The sequence below is a fragment of the Dromiciops gliroides genome, chromosome 2 (genome assembly GCF_019393635.1).
Source record: "Dromiciops gliroides isolate mDroGli1 chromosome 2, mDroGli1.pri, whole genome shotgun sequence".
Classification (NCBI taxonomy): domain Eukaryota; kingdom Metazoa; phylum Chordata; class Mammalia; order Microbiotheria; family Microbiotheriidae; genus Dromiciops; species Dromiciops gliroides.
In genome coordinates this window covers 410909993-410930339 of record NC_057862.1, presented here as the reverse complement: position 1 = coordinate 410930339, position 20347 = coordinate 410909993, and the positions used below count along the sequence as shown (strand labels likewise).

The following is a 20347-nucleotide window of genomic DNA, read 5'->3' as shown; positions in this document are numbered from 1 at the left end:
TTACAACTTTGTCCCAATTTGCTTTTATTTTTCAGCCAACATTATTATACTTACTGCACTCTACAGTCCAACCACAAAGGGCTTTTGTTTCTCACATTGCACTCCATTCCTTGTCTCTGCCTTTTCAGTGGCCTCCCCATATGGGTAATGAATTTCCTCACTTCCAGATTCTAGATGAGCTCAATTCCTTCTACTAGCACCTTCTGCACAAAGTATTTTCTGACCTCCTCCACCCCATACTGGTAGTACCTTCCCTCCTTAACTTTATTGTTGTTTGGTCATTTCAGTTGTGTCTGACTCTTCATAACTCCATTTGGGGTTTTCTTGGCAAAGATCCTGGAGTGGTTTTGCCATTTCCTTGTCTAGCTCATTTTATAGTTGAGGAAACTGAGTCAAACAGGATTAAGTGACTTGCCCAGGGTCACACAGCTGGTAAGTGTCTAAGGCCACATTTGAACTTAGGAAAATGTCTTTCAGACTCCAGGCCTGCCTCTCTATTCACTGTGTTACCTAGATGTCCCCTCCCTCCTTTATTATCTCATTCATTCATTCATTCATCTATTTATTTGTTTGTTTATTCATTCATCTATTCATGTGTTCATTTATTTGTTTGTCTAAATTTTTATTAATTTATTTACTTGCTTGTTTATTTATTTGCTTATTTGTTCATCTCTATTCATTCATTTGTTTGTTTATTTTTTGGAATATATTACATGTATACTTGAATATGTATGTAGAGATGCAGCCTGGCAATTGTTCCTGTGGTTTCCTGAAAAACCCCAGAAACACCGTTTTTGCCACCAATGTCCTTGGCATTATCAAATCATTCAAATCAGAAATTGGCATAATTTTATCAGTGGAAATGACATTAAAGAAAAGGACAAATGGGACCTTTCCATTTGACTTGCAACTGAAACCTTTCTTATGTGTTATCTCCTCCATTAGAATATGAGCTTGTTGAAGGCAGGGACTGTCTTACAACCAAGCTTTGCACACAGTAAATGTTTATTCATTCATTTGTTGAATGTAAGTTCTTTTTGAGATCTGGAATTGTTTCAACTGTTGTCTTTGTATTCCCATACTTTAGGGAAATTACAAAGAATTCTTACTGACTCCAAAATTCCTATGAAAGTAAAGGCCAGCCCTCGCCCTCCCCGGCAGTGCGAGCTCCAGCCATGCCTCTGCCCCACTAGAGGGCCTGGGAGCCGGCCAAGCTGGAGCAGCAGAGGCACCAGGAGCAGAAGTGGTACCGGCGGGATGCGAAGCAGCGGTAGCAGCTGCAGCACCTTGAGTCCTTTTATGAAAAGCCTCCTCCTGGACTTATCAAGGAAAATGAAACCAAGCCAGAAGACTGTATACCAGATGTACCGGGCAATGAACATGCCAGAGAATTTCTGGCTCATGCTCCAACTAAAGGACTCTGGATGCCCCTGGGAAAAGAAGTCAAGGTTATGCAATGCTGGCACTGTAAGCGGTATGGACACAGAACAGGTGACAAAGAATACCCATTCTTTATCAAAGGCAATCAGAAATTGGAACAGCTCAGAGTAGCACATGAAGACCCTATGTACGATATCATAAGGGAGAATAAGCGTCATGAAAAAGATGTGAGGATACAACAGTTAAAGAAGCTACTAGAGGATTCTACCTCAGATGAAGACAGCAGCACGAAGAAGAAGAAAAGAAGAAGAAGCACAAATCTAAGTCTAATGAGAGCTCAGACTCTGACTAAGAAGTAGTTTTCTTTTAATCCACCTCATTGCTCTAGAGTCATGGCTGAATGTCAGAGGTACTGAAGAAGTAGCCACCAAAGGGCCCCAGTTGGCAGAGAAAAAGGAACCAAGAAATGGGTATAGTTGGCATCATTTCTGTGGCATTCTGCTCTTGTGGCCAACAGTGATGAATCCAACATGATGTTGAGCTGTTTATATGCCGTCCTGTGGAATTCTCATTGTCGTCTTCCCTGATGACCATAGTTTGTGATAAATGTTTTGAAGAAAATCAACCATGAGATAGGAAAGACATTCTAGGCATTTCCAAAAGAGATTCCCCCATGGAAGCAGAGAGTTGATGGGGCTGTGGACCGACTTAACTTTATTGAAAAGTCTAGCTCTTCAGCAGTTGCAAGTGAGTGCTATCGTGCGTTGAATAATAAAACTCAGTTATCTAAGACTTTAAAGAAAAGAAAGTAAAGACCTGTTTCCAAAGCTAACATTTTATAGTGTTGCTATGCCAGTTAGCCATGGAACACCATTAACTCTGAAAAACTAAAGAGGAGTATCACACAGTAGGCAAATAAGAGGTAAATGGTAGATGTGAGCAGGCTGCAACACCTAACCAATGAGGAACTCTAAAGAAGAACCAGAAGAAATGTTAATGGATAAAGGATTAAAAGTAATGGGGGCAGCTAGGTGGCACAGTGGATAAAGCACCAGCCCTGGATTCAGGAAGACCTGAGTTCAAATTTGACCTTAGACACTTGACACTTACTAGCTGTGTGACTTGGGCAAGTCACTTAACCCTCATTGTCCTGCAAAAAAAAGTAATACACACAGGTGATTCTCTTTTTACTTTGTTTACTGGTTCTAATAGATCTGGGGAATTTGTATTTATGATTGCTTGAAATATAATGTCCAGGCTTTTTTTTTTTCAAATCATGGTTTTCAGGAGGTCCAGTGAGTCTTTTTATTTATTTATTTATTTATTTGTTTGTTTGTTTGTTTGTTTGTTTATTTATTTATTTATCTATCTATCTATCTATTTATTTATTATCTATTTACTTGTCTATCTATCTATCTATCTATTTATTTATTTATTATTTATTTATTTATTTTAGTGAGGCAATTGGGGTTAAGTGACTTGCCCAGGGTCACACAGCTAGTAAGTGTTAAGTGTCTGAGGCCAGATTTGAACTCAGGTACTACTGACTCTAGGGCTGGTGCTTTATCCACTGCACCACCTAGCTGCCCCCGTGAGTCTTAAATTATATCTTCTTAAGCAGTTTTCCAATTAAGTTTTTAAAATTTATTTCAGGTATCTTTTTGTCATAGCCCTAGCATTTTTTTGTCATTTCATGTAGTCACTGATTTTTATTGAGCCTATTATGGTTTTTAGAAATTCTATTTCTTAGGTAGGTTTACCATTCTCTGTCTTAAAATTACTTATTCTCTTTCCATTTTTTTTTTTGCTTAAGAGTTCTTATTAAGCTATTCCCCATTTGATAAATGGTCAAAAAATAAATCAACATTATCTATAGTCATATAAAATGCTATAAATCACTATTGATTAGAGAAATACAAATTAAAATAACTCTGAGCTACCACCTAATACCTATTAAATTGACTAACAAGACAGAAAAGAAAAATGACAAATGCTGGAGGGGATGTGTAAAAATGGGTACATTGGTGGACTATTAGAGTTGTGAATTGGTCCAACTATTCTGGAGAATAATTTGTACCTAGACCTAAAGGGCTATAAAATTGATGCAGCAATACCACTACTAAGTCTATACCCCCAAAGACATCAAAGAAAAAGGAAAAGAACAAATATGCACAAAAACATTGATAGCAGCTCTTTTTCTGTTGGCAAAGAATTAGAAACCAAGTGGATGTCCATCATCTGGGCATAGCTGAACAAGTTTTGGTCATTTGGTCACTACTATTGTGAAATGACAACAGAGATGGTTTCAGAAAAACCTGGGAAGATATATGAACTGATACAAAGTGAGCTGAGCAGAACCAAAAGATTGTTGTAGAGATAAGAATACTATAAAAACCTATCAGACTTTCTTAGCTGGAGAAAAGGTGCTCACTTCCCTCTGGGGCCCCCCAAAGGGTCTTACTTCCATGAGAGTCTCAACAAGGTTCCCAAATCCACGTGGAGTCCCAGAGGATCTTTTGCATCATTCTGACTGGCTGCTTGACTTTGTAAAGTTTCTCCTCTCAATAAAACTGGCTTAAATTACTGTGATCTTGTGAACTCCATGTTTTCTTGTACTAGATTGGTCACAATCTGAACCTTCCTAAGTCTGTGTTAAGACACCTCCCCCTGCCCCAGGTTCCTGCTTTTTTTTTTACCTTGGATTCTGCCTGGAGGTGGAAATATGACCACAGGTTGAATCTGACAGATGCATCCTGTGATCAGAACTTATACAGCTTTGGTGCTATTTCTAAATAAATATTTTAATTACAATATGCCCAAAGCACTCATTTGAAATCTCTTGTTCCCCAAACTAAATAAGTTGATAGCTTTCGGGAACATTGCATACAGTAATAATGAATAATTAGAGCACCTCTTCCCTTTTAGTGCTTCAATTAAAAAGTTAATTATATTTCATTTTCTTCCCCTCAGTAGCTAAGAAGGGAGATTTCTGAGGGAAGATCTAAGCTATGGAATAAAACCAAAGCTAGAGAACAGAAAATGTGTTCATTTTTTTTATACTGTTAACACAGGCAGATTTAAATGTCCAAATCAATGAAATTTGGGGAAACAGGTTGTATCTTTATAACCAAGCAAGGAGGGTAATTGACCCATTATCTGGTCAATTAGATCAGTGTAATTCACATCCATTACATCTGGATAGCTTTTTAAATTTGACTAAGTGCTTATAACTAAGATTTCATTTGATTCTCACAGTAACCCCTATGAGATAGATAGGGAAGAAGAAGAAGTTTCATTATTCCATTTTTTATATTTAAGTTTGGAGAGTGAAAGTCTTACCAAAAATCAGGTTAACTACTTGGGTGACCTTACCTATATGACCAAGGAAAAATCTTTTAAACTCTCTTGGCCTCACTCTGCAAATTTGTAAAATGGGAGTAATACTAGCATCTGTCAAGGGTTGGGGAGAGAATAAAATAAATGTAAAACACTTTGCAAACCAAGATGTTAAATAGATGTCAACTATTAGAATTAATAATCACTTCCTTTCTCTGGATTTAATTTTACTTTTCAAAAATGGTATGGGCTTGGGGCAGCTAGGTGGCGCAGTGGATAGAGCCCTGGCCCTGAAGTCAGGAGGACCTGAGTTCAAATCCGGCCTCAGACACTTAACACTTACTCTCTGTGTAACCCTAGGCAAGTCACTTAACCCCAATTGCCTCACCAAAAAAAAAAAAAAATTTAAGTGGCATGGGCTGCCTTGGGAGGTGGTGAGTTTCTCCTCATTGAAAGTCTTCAAGCAAATGCTGGATGACTACTCGTCAAATATGTTAGGATCCCTCTTGGGTATGGGTTAGACTAGATAGCTCCTAAAGGCTCTCCTAAGTTTCACTTTCTGATTCTATGGCTAGATATTATATTCATTCTTTGCCCCTAGGATGGAGAGGGGACCACAGCTAAGGTCTCCACTCCTAATCAATGCCACATTCTACTCTACCAAATGACCTGCCCCTCAAGGAACAACCTCACTTTCCTGAAGATTCTGAAATGATACAAGTTAGTTAGTAATAAATGGTGGCAGTCAATGCACCATGTGGTCACATACCCGGGAACAAACATACATTTAGACAGGGACAGGTTGACTGGCAGGCACTACACTAATAAAAGAGCGTGTGTTTTGTGGTCATCCATATTGGAACACTTCCTAGTGGAAGATCAGTGATTGAAAATCAAGCTCAGACAATTAGCAATTAGGTGGAACAGTAACATATGATTGATTGGCTGTTGGGTAATTATGGACCTAGAAAAGAGAAATTAATCAGAACACTTGGAATAAATATTTGGTTCAAGGGCTCATTCAAAGAGGTGTATTTCAGGACATTTGCAAGAGTGCCAGAAATGTATGCTGGCCCCATCATCTCTCCTGCCTTGGATTCTGCCTCTGTGGGGAAATCAGGGGCTGCCCTGCAAAAGGCCTGGCCAAATTCAAACAATGAGAGGGTCTTAACCTAAACTCCTGTGATTCAACAAGAGGTTCTCAATCTTTCTTTTTTAAATGAAGTAACTTTCACCAAGCAGGTGTTCTTAGTCAACACTGAGATGTAGGAAGAGCTCTCCTACTTTTCTTTTCATTTTCCGTGCCCCATTCTCTGACTTTGCCACTTGGGTATCTACAGAGGAAAATCTTAGGATGAGAGAGCTCAAAGAGACGTCAGGATGGAGATGCTGGAGTTTGTCCTCATTTTAAAGACTGGGGAAATGGGTACATAAAGGTAAGAAGTTTTCTAAATGGTGGCCAAGCTGAGACTAGCCCTTCCTTCATGCTGTCCCCAACCCACTTCTGCATTGTCCTTTCTGGGCCTGTCAGGACCCACCCTTTCAGAGCTATCTCTCTTCTCTGCCCAACAACAAAACTGATCTCATTTTCAGTTCCCTGGAAACTCAGTGAGCTGAATGCAAGACTACTGTTTGATAAACTAATTCACTCTAAGCTAGGGACTTAAAGTCTTAACTCTCCAAAGCAGAGGTCTCCTGAAAATAGTAATGCCTTTACCCAAAAGAAATGAATTTCTAAAGATGAGATCTTGGGATTTATTGAAAGCAAGTTGTAGAAAGATGTGAGACCAGAGAATTTTGTGACAACTCCGCAAATACACTATCAAGGTACCTTCAGCTCAGGCCAGCCTTATTATGAGGAGAAGTCTGTCAATAATGACTAAAAGCAGAGAGTGGAGTAATATTAAATGAACAAGTCAAAGAAATAGAAGCAAAGTGGTTCTTGTTCTCCCAAACTAGCTGTGAAAACTCATGGCTTTTCCCTCGACTGTTTTTCAGTTTTCTCCTCTGTAAAATGAAGAGGTTAGAATAGACAACCTCTGAGGTTCCATCTTATGGTTTGATGGTTCTCAGCAGAAAGACAGATCAGGGCTATCAGCAATAAAAGGAAGGAAGTAGGAGTAAAGAAGGAAAAGAGGAAGGAAGGAAGGAAGGAAGGAAGGAAGGAAGGAAGGAAGGAAGGAAGGAAGGAAGGAAGGAAGGAAGGAAGGAAGGAAGGAAGGAAGGAAGGAAGGAAGGAAGGAAGGAAGGAAGGAAGGAAGGAAGGAAAGAGAGGAAGAGAGAGAAAGGGAAGGAGGAGGGAGGAAATAAGGAAGGAAGGATTTAATGAGCACTTACTATTTACTAGGTACTGTGCTAAGCACTTTACAAATATTGTCTCATTAAATCTTCACAACAACTGTGGGAGGTAAATGTTATGATTCCTTTTTAACAATGGAGGAAACTGAAGAAGACAGTTGTTAAGTGACTTGCCCAGGGTCACACAGCAAAAAAGTGTCTGAGGTCTATTATATATCTACAGGTCCTTATGCCTCCCTACCCTAAAGTCTGGATTGGATTCAGGTCATGAGACTGGAATAAGCCTGAAAAGTGAAGGCTCGGGGCTGCAGCTAGCAGTCCGTAGGACAGGAAGCCTAGGCCAACATCAATCATTCAGAGCTGGAGGTCTTTCACTTTGGGGCTGGTAAGGAATTTGCTGAAGCTTTGGCAAAAGCCCCCATCGCACATCTCCTCAGGAGTCACTGCCAGCTGGTGATCTGAGTGAGTGTATGGGAGCAACATCTCAGCCAATGTGTATTTCATCACATTCACAGGACCCGGGTAAAGAGACATATTTCCTGAGTAAAAGCTTTTGAGTCCTGCTACCACTTTCTTTTCATTACCTTTTATATGTGTTGGTGTTTATGCTTCATTACTTCAAACTTTTCTCTTTTACTACAGATCCCAACTTATCTTTAGGGTACGGAGCTTCAAGCTTTTAAATCAGGCAGATGTGTGCCTTATGGTGGGAAAAAAATGTAGCTACTTTTTATACCAAGAATAAATTTTAACAACTTTAATTGCTATGGGGGCTGAAGCAGTGGGTTTTTAAAAAATTCTATGTGTGTATATACTACACTATATATACATTGTGTGATATATATGTATGTAAATGTATATGTGAGTATGTGTGTGTGTGTGTGTGTGTGTGTGTGCAAATGTCAAAGTGGTATAGAAACATACCATGTGAAAGAGGCCATTGAATGGAGATAGTGTCTTTGTCCAGGCCTGCTGTCAGGCCAGGCCTTCTCATCTCTTGGCAGCGTGACTTCAGAAGGACATTCCAGAACCAGTATTTCAGACTGTGCAGAGTGTGGAATAACTAATCAGACATGCAGAAACAGGTGAGGCTTTGTTCATATCACTGGAAAAGCATCTCCATTCTTCATTTATAATGCTGGTATTTAACACCTGCATTAAAACTTATCTAGGGGCAGCTAGTTGGCATAGTAGGCCCTGGATTCAGGAGTACGTGAGTTCAAATCCAGCCTCAGACACTTGACACTTACTAGCTGTGTGTCCCTGGGCAAGTCACTTAACCCTAATTTCCCCATGCAAAAACAAAAACAAAAAACCTTCTCAAGTTGTCAGCTAGGTGGTACAGTGGTTAGAGGACCAGGTCTGTAGGTAAGAAGATCTGAATTTAAATCAATCCACAGACTAGCTGTGAGAGCCTGGGCAAGTCACTTCTGTCTGCCTCAGTTTTCACAACTACAAGATGGCAATAATAAAAGTACTTGACTCACAGAATTGATGTAAGGATCAAATGAGATAATATTTTTTGTTGGGTTTTTTTTGTTTGTTTTTGTTTTTGTGAGGCAATTGGGGTTAAGTGACTTGCCCAGGGTGACACAGCCAGTAAGTGTTAAGCGTCTGAGGCCGGATTTGAACTCAGGTCCTCCTGAATCCAGGGCCGGTGCTTTATCCACTGTGCCATCTAGCTGCCCCATGAGACAATAGTTTTAAAGCTTGCCACGTGGTAGGCTCTTGTTGTCATTGTTGTTCAGTCATTTTGGTCAATGCCTGATTCTTCATGACCCTATTTGGGATTTTCTTAGCAAAGATCCTGGAGTGGTTTTCCATTTCCTTCTCTAGCCTACATGACATATGAGGAAACTGAGGCAGGCAGGGGTTAAGTGACTTACCCAGGGTCACACAGCTACTAAGCATCTGAGGTCAGTTCTGAGCTAAGGAAGATGAGTCGTCCTGAATCCAGGCCTGGGACTCTATCCCCTGCCACACTGAGATGCTTATTCTCCCTTTGCCTTTAACTGCAGTCTCCTACTAGGATTTCAACACCTAAACACAGGATCTTCCCCTTGATACTCTGCCTCATCTGTCCCAGAAACAAATTCACTAAGAGCCATCCTGAGTATAATGAGGTTCTTGTAGAATTTTTCCAAAGTGAGGGGGCTTTAGAGAAAGTTATAAGATCATAGACTGGAAGCTGGAAGGGACCCAAGAGGCCTTCAAAGCCAGCCCCCCTCATAGAATCATAGATTTAGAGCTAGAAGGGACCTTAGTGGTCTTCAAATTCAACTTCTTTATTTAACAGATGTAGAAACTGAGGCCCAGAGAGAGTAAGTGATTTGTATAGGGTCCCCCAGCAAGTACCTAAGACAAGATTCAAACCTGGGTCTTCATGACCCAAGTCCAGTTCTCTATCCTCTATACCACACTGTCTCTCATTTTACAGATGAGAAAGATGAGGCCTAAGAAGGTAAGACCTGAACCAAGATCTTCTGAAATGAAGTTTAGTTCTCTCTGCCCTATGCCCATAACTCTCAAATGAGCAGCTAGACAGCACATTGGATAGAGCACTAAGCCTATAGTCAGGAAGACTTGAGTTCAAATCCAGATTCTTAACCTCTGTTTACTTCAGTTTACTCATCCATAAAATGGGAATAACAACACCTACCTCCCAGGGTTATATTGTGATAATCAAATGAGATAAGAATTATAAATAACATGCTTAGCACAGTGTCTTTAACATAGTAAGCCCTATACAAATATTAGAAATGAAGGTCATAAATGAGGATATTGCCTTGCTCAAAAGAGTTCCTTAAATGTTTATGGCATTAGACTCAGTTACAAATAGAGATTATTTGATTATAAATAGAGATTTTAAAGAAAGATTATTACAAAGTCTGAGACCACCTGAGCTAAGCAACAAGCAGACCAGCTATCACATTTGGGTCCTTTCACTAACTTGTTGCATGACCTTAGACAAACAATTTCCTCTCCCTGGACTTCAGTTTCCTGTCTGTTAAATAAAGGAGTAGAATGACTGCACATGTATAACCTATATCGGATTGCTTGGCCTGTTGGGGAAGGGGAATGGGAGGGAGGGAGGGAGAAAAAGGAATGTTGAAAACTATCTTACAAGTAATTAGAAAAAATAAAATACTATTTACAAATAAATAAATAAAGTGGAAGGTGAAAAAAAAAGGAGTAGACCAAGGCAGTGCCCAAGACCCTTTCCATAATTGATATTATTCATGATTCTGACTTCTGCCTCACCCAGGACATTTCCCTGTTCATTGTTTGGCCTTCAAGATTCTAGTCTAACCTGTTTAATGCAGACAGACTCCCCACCACACTGGAGTACTGCCTATCAGCCTGCCAGTGAAATACCTCTTTTTCAACCTGGTCAATTCACCTTCCAACATTGGAGGCAAAAGTCAATGAGGTGGGAGGCAGCTAGGTGGCACAGTGGATAAAAGCACTGGCCCAGGATTCAGGAGGACCTGAGTTCAAATCCAGTCTTAGACACTTGACATTTACTAGCTGTATGATCCTGGGCCAGTCCCTTAACCCTCATTGCCCTGAAAAACAAACAAACAAAAACCAAGTCAAGGAGGTGAATGGATAAATAGGAAATAATTAACAGAGGCAAGCCACTGAAATTAAGAGGAGTTGGGGAAGAATAAGTTGGTGTGTTTAAAAAAAAGTTCTAAAACAAAACAAAACAAAACAAAAAACCACAGTCAATTGGGCTCAAGAAGCCTAAAGTAAGCTTAATATCTACTTAGAACAAGAGTTCTTAACTTTTTCTGTGTCACCGGCCCCTTTGGCCAACAGACTGCCAGGAAAGTTTTTAAATGCATAAAATAAAATACATAGAATTACATAGGAAACTGTTTTTAAATTATAGTTATTAAGATTTTGCAAATTGAAATCTATCCATGAATCCACTGAGGATCCTTGGACCCCAGGTTAAGAACCCTTGGCAAGTGGCTGACAACTTTCTACCTCCTTCAACTTTTATTCCTTTTGGGACATTTTCTTGTTTCTCTCAAAAATCTGCTCCACTTAATTTGATGAATTTAATATTTCATGAGGTGATACTGTTCCTATGTGGTTTTAGATTCCAAAGTTGTCCTTAAGTCTTACCTCCACTGCAAGCTGCTGCCTGGTGTGTCTTTATCAACTCATCAAGGGAATTGAATTCCAAAGAGAATATCTTAAAAACCACTTTAGAGACATAAAATGAGTGAATTAGTAGATTAGAGGGTATCTGACCTTTGAGACTCCCTAGCATCATGGGCAAATAGAAAGATCCCTGGGTTAATCCATACCTAAGTTTTCCTGGGGCCAATCTGGGTAGCCAAACCTTATCAGAAGGAGGAAAGCTGTAAGGAAAGTGAGAAATGTCCAAATAGGACACCAGCTCCCAGACAAGCCTAACTACCTCATCTGCCTGCCCCACATGTAAAATATAGTTTTCTCCATTTCATAAAGTTCCAATTTGCAAGGTTCAAGTATCCAGGTCTCTTATGGAAAATGTGTGTCTGAAAGATAAGTATTAAAAATAGAAAAGAAAACAGAATTGTGAACCCAATTCACATCTGAGCAAATCTGCACCTGATTTTAAGGTGAAACAAAAGCACCAGAGGCCTAGAGTGCTTTCTTTCCTTGGCCCCACAGGTAGTTAAGCAGGAAGGAGGCCTTCAGAAACAGTAAATTGCAGACACATTATTGCTTCCTGTGTGCATACCAATTTGCTAAGGCTACTAAGAGGCTGACCCTTTGTTCTTCCTTCAGCTCTTTATTCCTTTTGGGACATTTTCTTGCTTCTCTCAAAATCTGTTCCATTTAATTTAATGGATTTAATATTTCATGAGGTGACACTGTTCCTCCATGGTTTTGGCTTCCAAAGTTGTCCTTAAGTCTCACCACCTTCCATTCCCCTACAGCAAGCTGCTGCCTGTGTGCCTTTGTCATCATCAAAGGAGATGAATTCCAAAGAGAATTTCTTTAAAAAAAAATTATGTAGTATTTTATTTTCTCTTACATATAAAAACAATTTTTACCATTTGTTTTTAAACTTTTGAGTTTTAAATTCTCTCCCTCCCTTCCCTCTTCTCATTAAGAAGGCAAGCAATTTGATATAGGTTATACATATGTAGTCATACAAAACATATTTCCATATTAGTCATGTTGTAAAAGAAAATAGAGACACAAAAAACCAATAAAAATATTTTTTAAAACGTATGCTTCAATCTGTATTCAGACTCCAGCAGTTCTTTCTCTGGGGATGGATAGCATTTTTCATCATAAGTCCAGAGTTGTCTTGGATCATCGCATTGCAGAAAATAACTAAGTCATTCACAGTTGATCATCTTAACAATATTGCTGTTACTGTGTTCAAAATTCTGCTTCTACTCATTTTACTTTGCATCAGTTCATGTAAGTAAAAGAGGATTTCTTAAAAACCACTTTGGTAACAGGAAACACCAGAGAGTAATATGGCAAAGTAAGAAGCTTCAGTCTAAAAGTTGGTATGAGTTACCATTCTTCAAGAATTCAGTGGTTAAGAGAGAGGATGGTATAGTGACTAGAATGTTGAAGTTGGAGTCAGGAATCCCTGGGTTCAAATTGCACTTCTGAGACTAACCTCCAACATCTCAGTTTCCTAATTGGTGAAATGGGTACGTCCTTATCTCACAGTGTTGTTATATGATTTAAATTAGAAAAGGGATATAAAGCTCTGAAAGTCAGTTGGAGATAGTAGTGTAAGTCTAAGGCTATATAGATAAAAGACAACACAACACGTATTCATTAGGGACATACTGTGTATGGAGAGATTTGTGCTAGAGCCAGGGGGCAATATAAAGTTTAGATGAGGAGTGTTCCCTGCCCTGTTAAAGCTAACATTCTAAGTATGGGAATGACTCATAAACATTGTGTTATAATACATTACATCATTATGTGATCTCAGTGCTAGTAGGACTCAAAAGAAATTACTATGGGAAGTCCCAGAAGGGGACATTAAAAACAACAACAACAACAAAACAAAGAGAAAGGAACTAACCTAATCTTTACTGGGATAACAGAGGAGCCCAAAGGCAGAAAGTCATTTTCAATATACAGAATCCTGTGAAGATTCATTTTAAGATAACAGCCAACTCCCTAAGTGATCCTTGCCTACCAAAACCTCATCCAATGCTACTATACCTGAAATTTCACCACTACAATTCATCCTATTGAATTTTTAAAAAAATTATACAGAATCTCTCTCTCTCTCTCTCTCTCTCTCTCTCTCTCTCTCTCTCTCTCTCTGTCTCTCTGTCTCTCTGTCTCTCTCTCTCTCGTCTGGAAGTGCAGTAGGCACTCAAGGACATTATTCTTTTTTTTTTTTTTTTTTTTTGCAGGGCAATGAGTGTTAAGTGACTTGCCCAGGGTCACACAGCTAGTTAAGTGTCAAGTGTCTGAGGCCAGATTTGAACTCAGGGAGTCCTGAATCCAGGGCTGGTGCTTTATCCACTGCGCCACCTAGCTGCCCAAGGACATTATTCTAATGCAGAATGGCAGAGGAGCTTTTAACTTTTCTCATCTGGGCCAGTTCATCCCTCCTCAAATAGCATGGTGGCCCTCTTTCCCCTTGTGGCTCACCATATTGGTGCTAGAATTAGCGTGGATATCTGATGAGTTTGAGCCCTATTGGAGCCCAGAACTCCTGTGTCAAGCAGTCTACCAGCCACAGTTTCCCCCAGTAGCAGTTGGCACCTGGACATTCTATTGAACCTTAAAATAATAATAATAATAATTATTATTATTATTAATTATTACTATTAGGGGGAGCTAGGTGGCTTAGTGGATAGAGCACCAGCCCTGGAGTCAGGAGGACCTGAGTTCAAATCCGGCCTCAGACACTTGACACTTACTAGCTGTGTGACCCTGGGCAAGTCACTTAACCCCAATTGCCTCATCAAAAAAAAAATATATATATATATAATATATATATATATATATGATAGTAATAATTACCTTTACAAGATTCCTATTGAAATGCAAATACCACTACCATCTTCGCACATACTCCTCCCCCAGAAGAAACACTAAGCTCCTACTATCTAACACTACAGAGCGAAATTTATTGATTAGATGATTCTCAGCCACAACAATCCAACAAGCTATTTCCAGAATGGGTCATATGTTAAAAGGAGGTAGAAAAAGAATTGCAAGAACAAGAAGAGGACTACTGAAGGGGTGGAAGAAAAACTCTTGACTTTTCATTGTGGATTGAGGCCAGTCAGGGTGTATAAAACAACTCACTAAGATCTAACCTGTTGGTTACCTTCCCACTCTGTAATATGAATCAATGGGGCATTTATGTGTATAAATAAAAAATGGGCATGAATGGGTTCATAGTTCATAGGATCATAGATTTAGACCTGGAAGGAGTCATAGAATTCATCTAGTTCAAACCTCTCATTTTACATATGAGGAAACTGAGGCTGAGAGGATAAGTGACTTGCCCAAGGCAACACAGGTAGTAAGGGCAATGCTTGAATTTAAATCCAGGTTCTTTGACTCCAAATAAAGGATTTTTTCCCTGCCATGCTATCCAGGTTTCCCATTTATAATGATCTCCAAGTGATATAAGTAGAAAAGACCCTGAATTTGGAGTCAGAGGACCTGGGTTTGAATACCAATTTTTCTATTTACTGTAAACTAAGAGACCCAGAGCAAGTCATTTCTCTGAGATGCATTTTCCCCATCTATAAAATGAGGGTATTGAGCTATATGACTGCTACTATTTTTATTAGCTCCAAATGCTGCACCTCTCTCCTCTGTGGTCTTTTCACTTTTTTTTCTCTAGAGCAGGCAGATGTCAGTTGACAAAACCACCATCATAGCATGTCATACCTGGAAGGGATTTTAGAGATCATCTATTCCAAACCCCTCATTTTACAGAAGAGGAAAATTGAGTCTCAGAGAAGGGACCAAGCTTAACCAAGGTCACACAGTAAGCAAGCAGCAGAGCCATGGCTAGAGCCAGGTACCCTGAGGCACCCATGCCATCTTCTTTCTTGTTGAAAATCACTGCCACTACCTGCAGCTTTAGTCATATTCTAATGATACATTCAGTTTTCTCCATCTGGTATGGATTCTTTAAACCTGATTGGTGATTCTTCCTTTAAATCCATATTTAATTGTGTTTTCTGTCACTTGTGTTTTCTCTCCATTCTTTTTTTTCCCTTCTCTAATTCCTTCAATGTTTCCTCGCTTTACCCATCCTTGTCAAATTTCCCTCACCCTAAGCAAACTTACACCATAATGGGTAGCATTTATAGTCCATCAAGACTAAAATTAAGTATAAGTATATATAGGTATGTATTTATATATGTGTGTCTGTATATACACAGACACACATACATACATACACAAATATATGCATGTGCATATACATACATACATAAATACAAAAGATGTGTGCATACAATATTTGTATGTGCACATGTGTATATTTATAGGTTATTAGCATAGACATGCATATATTTACATATGACTGTATATACATACATGTCATGCATGCATATACATACCTAAATTATTTGTTGTTATATATGTATGTGTCATTTATGTTTATCAATATCATCTATATTAGTAATATAACAATCATACTATATCAATATATTTCTCATACTATCTTGGTATATTTCATCTCACTATATAACATTATGTTAGCCTGAGGGGCAGCATGGCATAGAGAAGAGAGAGCTAGCCTCAAACCCAGGGAGATGTGGTTTTGAGTCTTACCTCTGTCACACAGACATGGGCCATCTTATACCTCTTTCCCCCCACACTTTTTTTTTGGAGCTTCGTAAATGCTTAGGTAGTTCTGGTCTCAACCTCTTCATCTAGGTGGACAGCCCTGGATAATGTACTGCCAAAGTTTGTGAACTTATCCTCAGCATTCGAAACTTCTCCATTCACTGTGACCAATGGTTCCACATATGAATGGTGCGATGCTGGTTGGTGGAGGACCTCTGTTTTCTTGGTATTGATTATCAGGCCCAAATCAGCACAGGTGGCAGAGAATTGATCCAAGGTGTAGTAGCATCTTGGCCTCAGAGGCTGCGTTGAGTGCTCAATCATCTGTGAACAAAAAGTCATGCACGAACGCCCACTCCACTTTGGTCTCGACTTGTAATCTTTTCAAGTTAAATATTTTACCATCAGTACAGAAGCTGACTTTGGGCCATTTTTATCCTCATTGAAGGCATCTGACAGCATCCCATAGCTGATGAGCATAGGAACAATCACACAAGCCTGCTTCACTTTACGGGTGACTGGGAAAGCTCAAGGTCATCGTCCGTCACCCATCACCTGTGAGAGCATGCCATCCCCAAACCAGGGTACAATGCTGAAGAACTTCTCCAGCCAACCTAATTTTTCCATGATCTTCCACATGCCCTCACAACTGATAGTATCAAAGGCTTTGGTAAGGTTGGAAAATGACATATACAGACCTCTGTTCTGCTGCTGGCATTTCTCCTAGAGTTATGGAGCAGCAAACACCATATAGAATGTTTGTTCCGTTGCCCTCCCTAAAGCCACACTGACTCCTAGTCAGGTGACCATATTCCAGATGATTAATCATCCAATTAAGGAGGACTTTAGCAAGGACCTTGCCAGCAATGACTAAGAGACATCCATATATGGTTTTCACAGGATGGCCTGTTTTCTTTCGCTTTATAGAGATGGACAATGGAAGCATCCTTAAACTGGCTATACTATTGTATGTCATCAGCTCCAGGCTGGAAAACTGAACCACTTCCATTTAAATTGTCTGACACACACACTGAGTTATGAGCTGTGGACTCAACTATGGAAATACTAAGGAAAGAATTTATGCCATCTTCAACTCAGAGACCTGGTGATTGATCAATTGTGTATTTCTTACTCTCAGTGTGATCAGAATGGTCTCTAGTAGTCAAGTGAAAGGTTTCTTGGAGAAGGAAGCACTGGGGAAGGGTCTTTAAGAGTGAATAGGTTTTTGATGGGGAAAGAGAAGGAAGCTAGCTATGGGTAAATATAAATATTCCACATAGCAACAATATATATTTTAAATATAACTAATTTGGGTAAATCTATGAGAATCTCCATTTTTGTTGACCTAGCCCACTAGTCAAACACAAATAGAAAAGGGCCACTAAACTGTATGTTATGATTCTTTTAGGCACATCCTAACTTGGAAAATCACAGATTAACATTATCCATGGTCTATTGTATTTTAATTTATTTTATTAAATATTTCCCACTTACATTTTCATCTGGTTCAGTACAAAAAGGAATGTTGTAGGCCTCCAGTGTTTGACAAACTCTGCTCTAGATTAGAAAACAACTGGAAGAATTTTGAGCTTTTTTGAATGAATTCCTGTAAAGAAATCCCTAACTACTGTCAGACTAACTCAATTGTGAAAGGAAAATTCTGGGATTGTCTACTTTTGGAATATTTGGGGGGACTGGGATTTCTGGGATTGTCTTTTTTTCTTTTTTGCAAGGGTAAAAAGTCTTGAATAAATTATTTAACCATCTACTTCTATCTCTGTAGAGCTACTGGATTGGCTGGTGTGGAAATGTGGCGGGGTTGGGGTGGGGGGATTCTAAAAGAGTCATTGTAGTACAGTGAGGAAAGCCCTGGCTCTGGAGTCAAGAAGATGTGGGTTCAAATTCAACCTCTGGTGTTTACTATTTGTGTCACCTTGGGACAGTGGTCATTTCTACTCTCCAGGCCTCAGTTACCTTTCTTATAAAATGAGTGAACTGGACTAGCTAGCTTCAGAAGTTGCTTTCTGATCTTAATTTGAAACTCTAGGTCTGAAGCTGGAAGAGCTAAGTTTGAATCTCAGCTTAACCACTTATTTTCCATGTACTGGAAAAAGGGTAAGTCCCTTGCAATCTCTGGGTCTGTTTTTCCATCTATACAATGCTAACCCTTCAGTCAATGAACTCTAGGGTTTCATCCTGCTCTAACCTTTTATGATATGTGGACTATTTTGATTGAACTAACGTTAATTCAGTCAAACTCAGTTGGCAGAATTTCTTTATTGAATGGCCCGCTTGTATTAACAGTCATTTTGGGTATGGGGTAGGCACTGACTCACTCTCCATAATGATATTTATAAAGTGGCCTTTACTTACCCAAACAGACCCAAAGCCATTCTGTGGAAAAGAAAAAGAATGAGCACAGCTAGACTTTTCAGTTGGTGGTGTTTCCAGGGGCATAATTTGGATACTGGGCTTGTGAGCAATAACTGTTCATTGATGTCCCTGAGAATCTAAACCCTACAGATGTAAACTGGTGCTCTTGGCTGTAACTCAAAAGTGGAACAAAGCCAAGAGTATTACTTATTGTCCTGAAAAATCTGTGCCCATTGAATGAAATTTTAATGAGGTTTAGCTGAGATTAGCTGAGTATCCATTGGGCAAGGGAGTGTAAAGACAGAAGATTTTCCATTGGTTTGATGACTCTTCATCCTCTCCTGGTTATAATCAGTGCTGGAGGTTTTAATGAAACGTCTTAAAATTCTTATATCATTCCAAGGTCAGTGGTGAAGCCAAAGGCACTTTAGGCTTAGTGGACCTATGTGCAAATAGAAACTCTTGTTATATGATTCTTAGGTGGTTGTGGGTAATTACTTTCACCCTATCTGGGTGTCAGTTTCTGCCTCTGTATAGGGCTGGACTAAATGATCTCAAAGTTTCCTTCTAGCCTAAATTCTCTTAAAGGAGTATCCATGACTGTTCCTTGTATCTATGATAGCTGATTTCTCTCTTTAACTTGTGTCCCTCCCTCCAGGACATTTCCAAATTGCAGAGTATTCCTTTGAATTAAAAAGGGCTCTTACAGTCTAACATCAAGGAAGGGAAAGGAGCAGAGATGGCTAGACAGACCTTTCCTATCCTCTTCTTACTGTCCTTTCTGATGAAAACCTGACCTTAACCATAGCAAATAAAGTCCCATGTTGGCTCCACACCAAACAAGTTGTCAGTTGAACAGAATTGATCCATCCCATGCTGCCTGCTCCCACAGTCACTATCCTGGTATACTACTAATAAGTATTGAGATTTACATAAAAGCACTTGCAAGTTTGTGAAGCACTTTATATATGCTATGTCACTTGACCTTCACGATGATCTTTAAATATTAAGCACCCATTGTGAACCTTGTACTTTGTTTAGAGAGATAAGGCACTACTACTATCATCCCCTTTAATAGATGAGGAATTTTGAGGCTCCAAAATGTAAATTGACTTGCCCAGAATCATATGATGAGTAAATATATGAGGGAATTGAATACAGGTCTTACTGTCTTCACATCCACTGCACTCTCCACTATCAATCAGACAACAAAAAATGTATTAATTGCTTAGTAAGAGTCAGGCACTTGAACCAATATAATAGTGACAATACTAGCTAAATTAATTTACCTTTTCAGTGTCATAACAGACTACCAAAGACTTGCTTTATAGAACTAGAAGGAAATTTAAAAATTCATCTGGAGAAACAAAAAATCAAGAATATCAAGTGAATTAATTTTAAAAAGTAGAATGGGAAGGAGGCTATTTTTACCAGATCTCAACTGATACCACAAAGCAATAATCATGAAAACAATTTGGTCTTGGATAAGAAAAAGGTTGATTGGGGGATCACATTAGGTACATTGTATATAGAGGCAACTAAAGCCTAGTATTTAGTAAAGAAAAATATCCCAGATGATGGGTCAAGAACTTACAATTTGATTTTTTAAAAATATTGGGAAAACAGGAAAATACTCTGGCAGAAATAGTATAGACCAATATATCACACCATATACCAAGTACACAATTTAGACATAAAAGGGTAATAACATAAACAAATTAGAGAAACATGGGAGGAAATACCTGTTGAGGGGTATAATCTATAGATAAGGGAAGAGTCCATGACTAAAGAAGAGATAAGGAAGGGTAACAGGAGATAAAAATCTAAATTATTTTTTTACTTACATAAATTTTAAAAGATTTTTTCCATAAAAAATTCAGCCAAAATTAGAAGAGAATCAAGTAAAGGGTGGAAAAACTTTGAATAAGATTCCCTGATAAAAGTGTCATTTCTAAAAACAGATACAAATTTATAAGAATAAGAGCCATTTCCCATTTGATAAATGGTCTTATGGTATAAATAGTTATTTTGTAGAGGAAGAAACCCAAGCTATCAGATATCATATATAAAATGTTTCAATCACTAATAATTAAAAAATACAAAGTAAAATGACTATGCATGTTTGTAACAGAGGTTTTGTTTTTCTTGCTTTTTAATG

The 20347-nt window shown here is 38.8% G+C and overlaps 1 pseudogene; it reads left to right on the top strand.

Annotated features, from left to right (window-relative positions):
- The first annotated feature begins 1175 nt into the window (after positions 1 to 1175).
- Positions 1176 to 6988, top strand: LOC122744306 (annotated as a pseudogene).
- The last annotated feature ends 13359 nt before the right edge of the window (positions 6989 to 20347 follow it).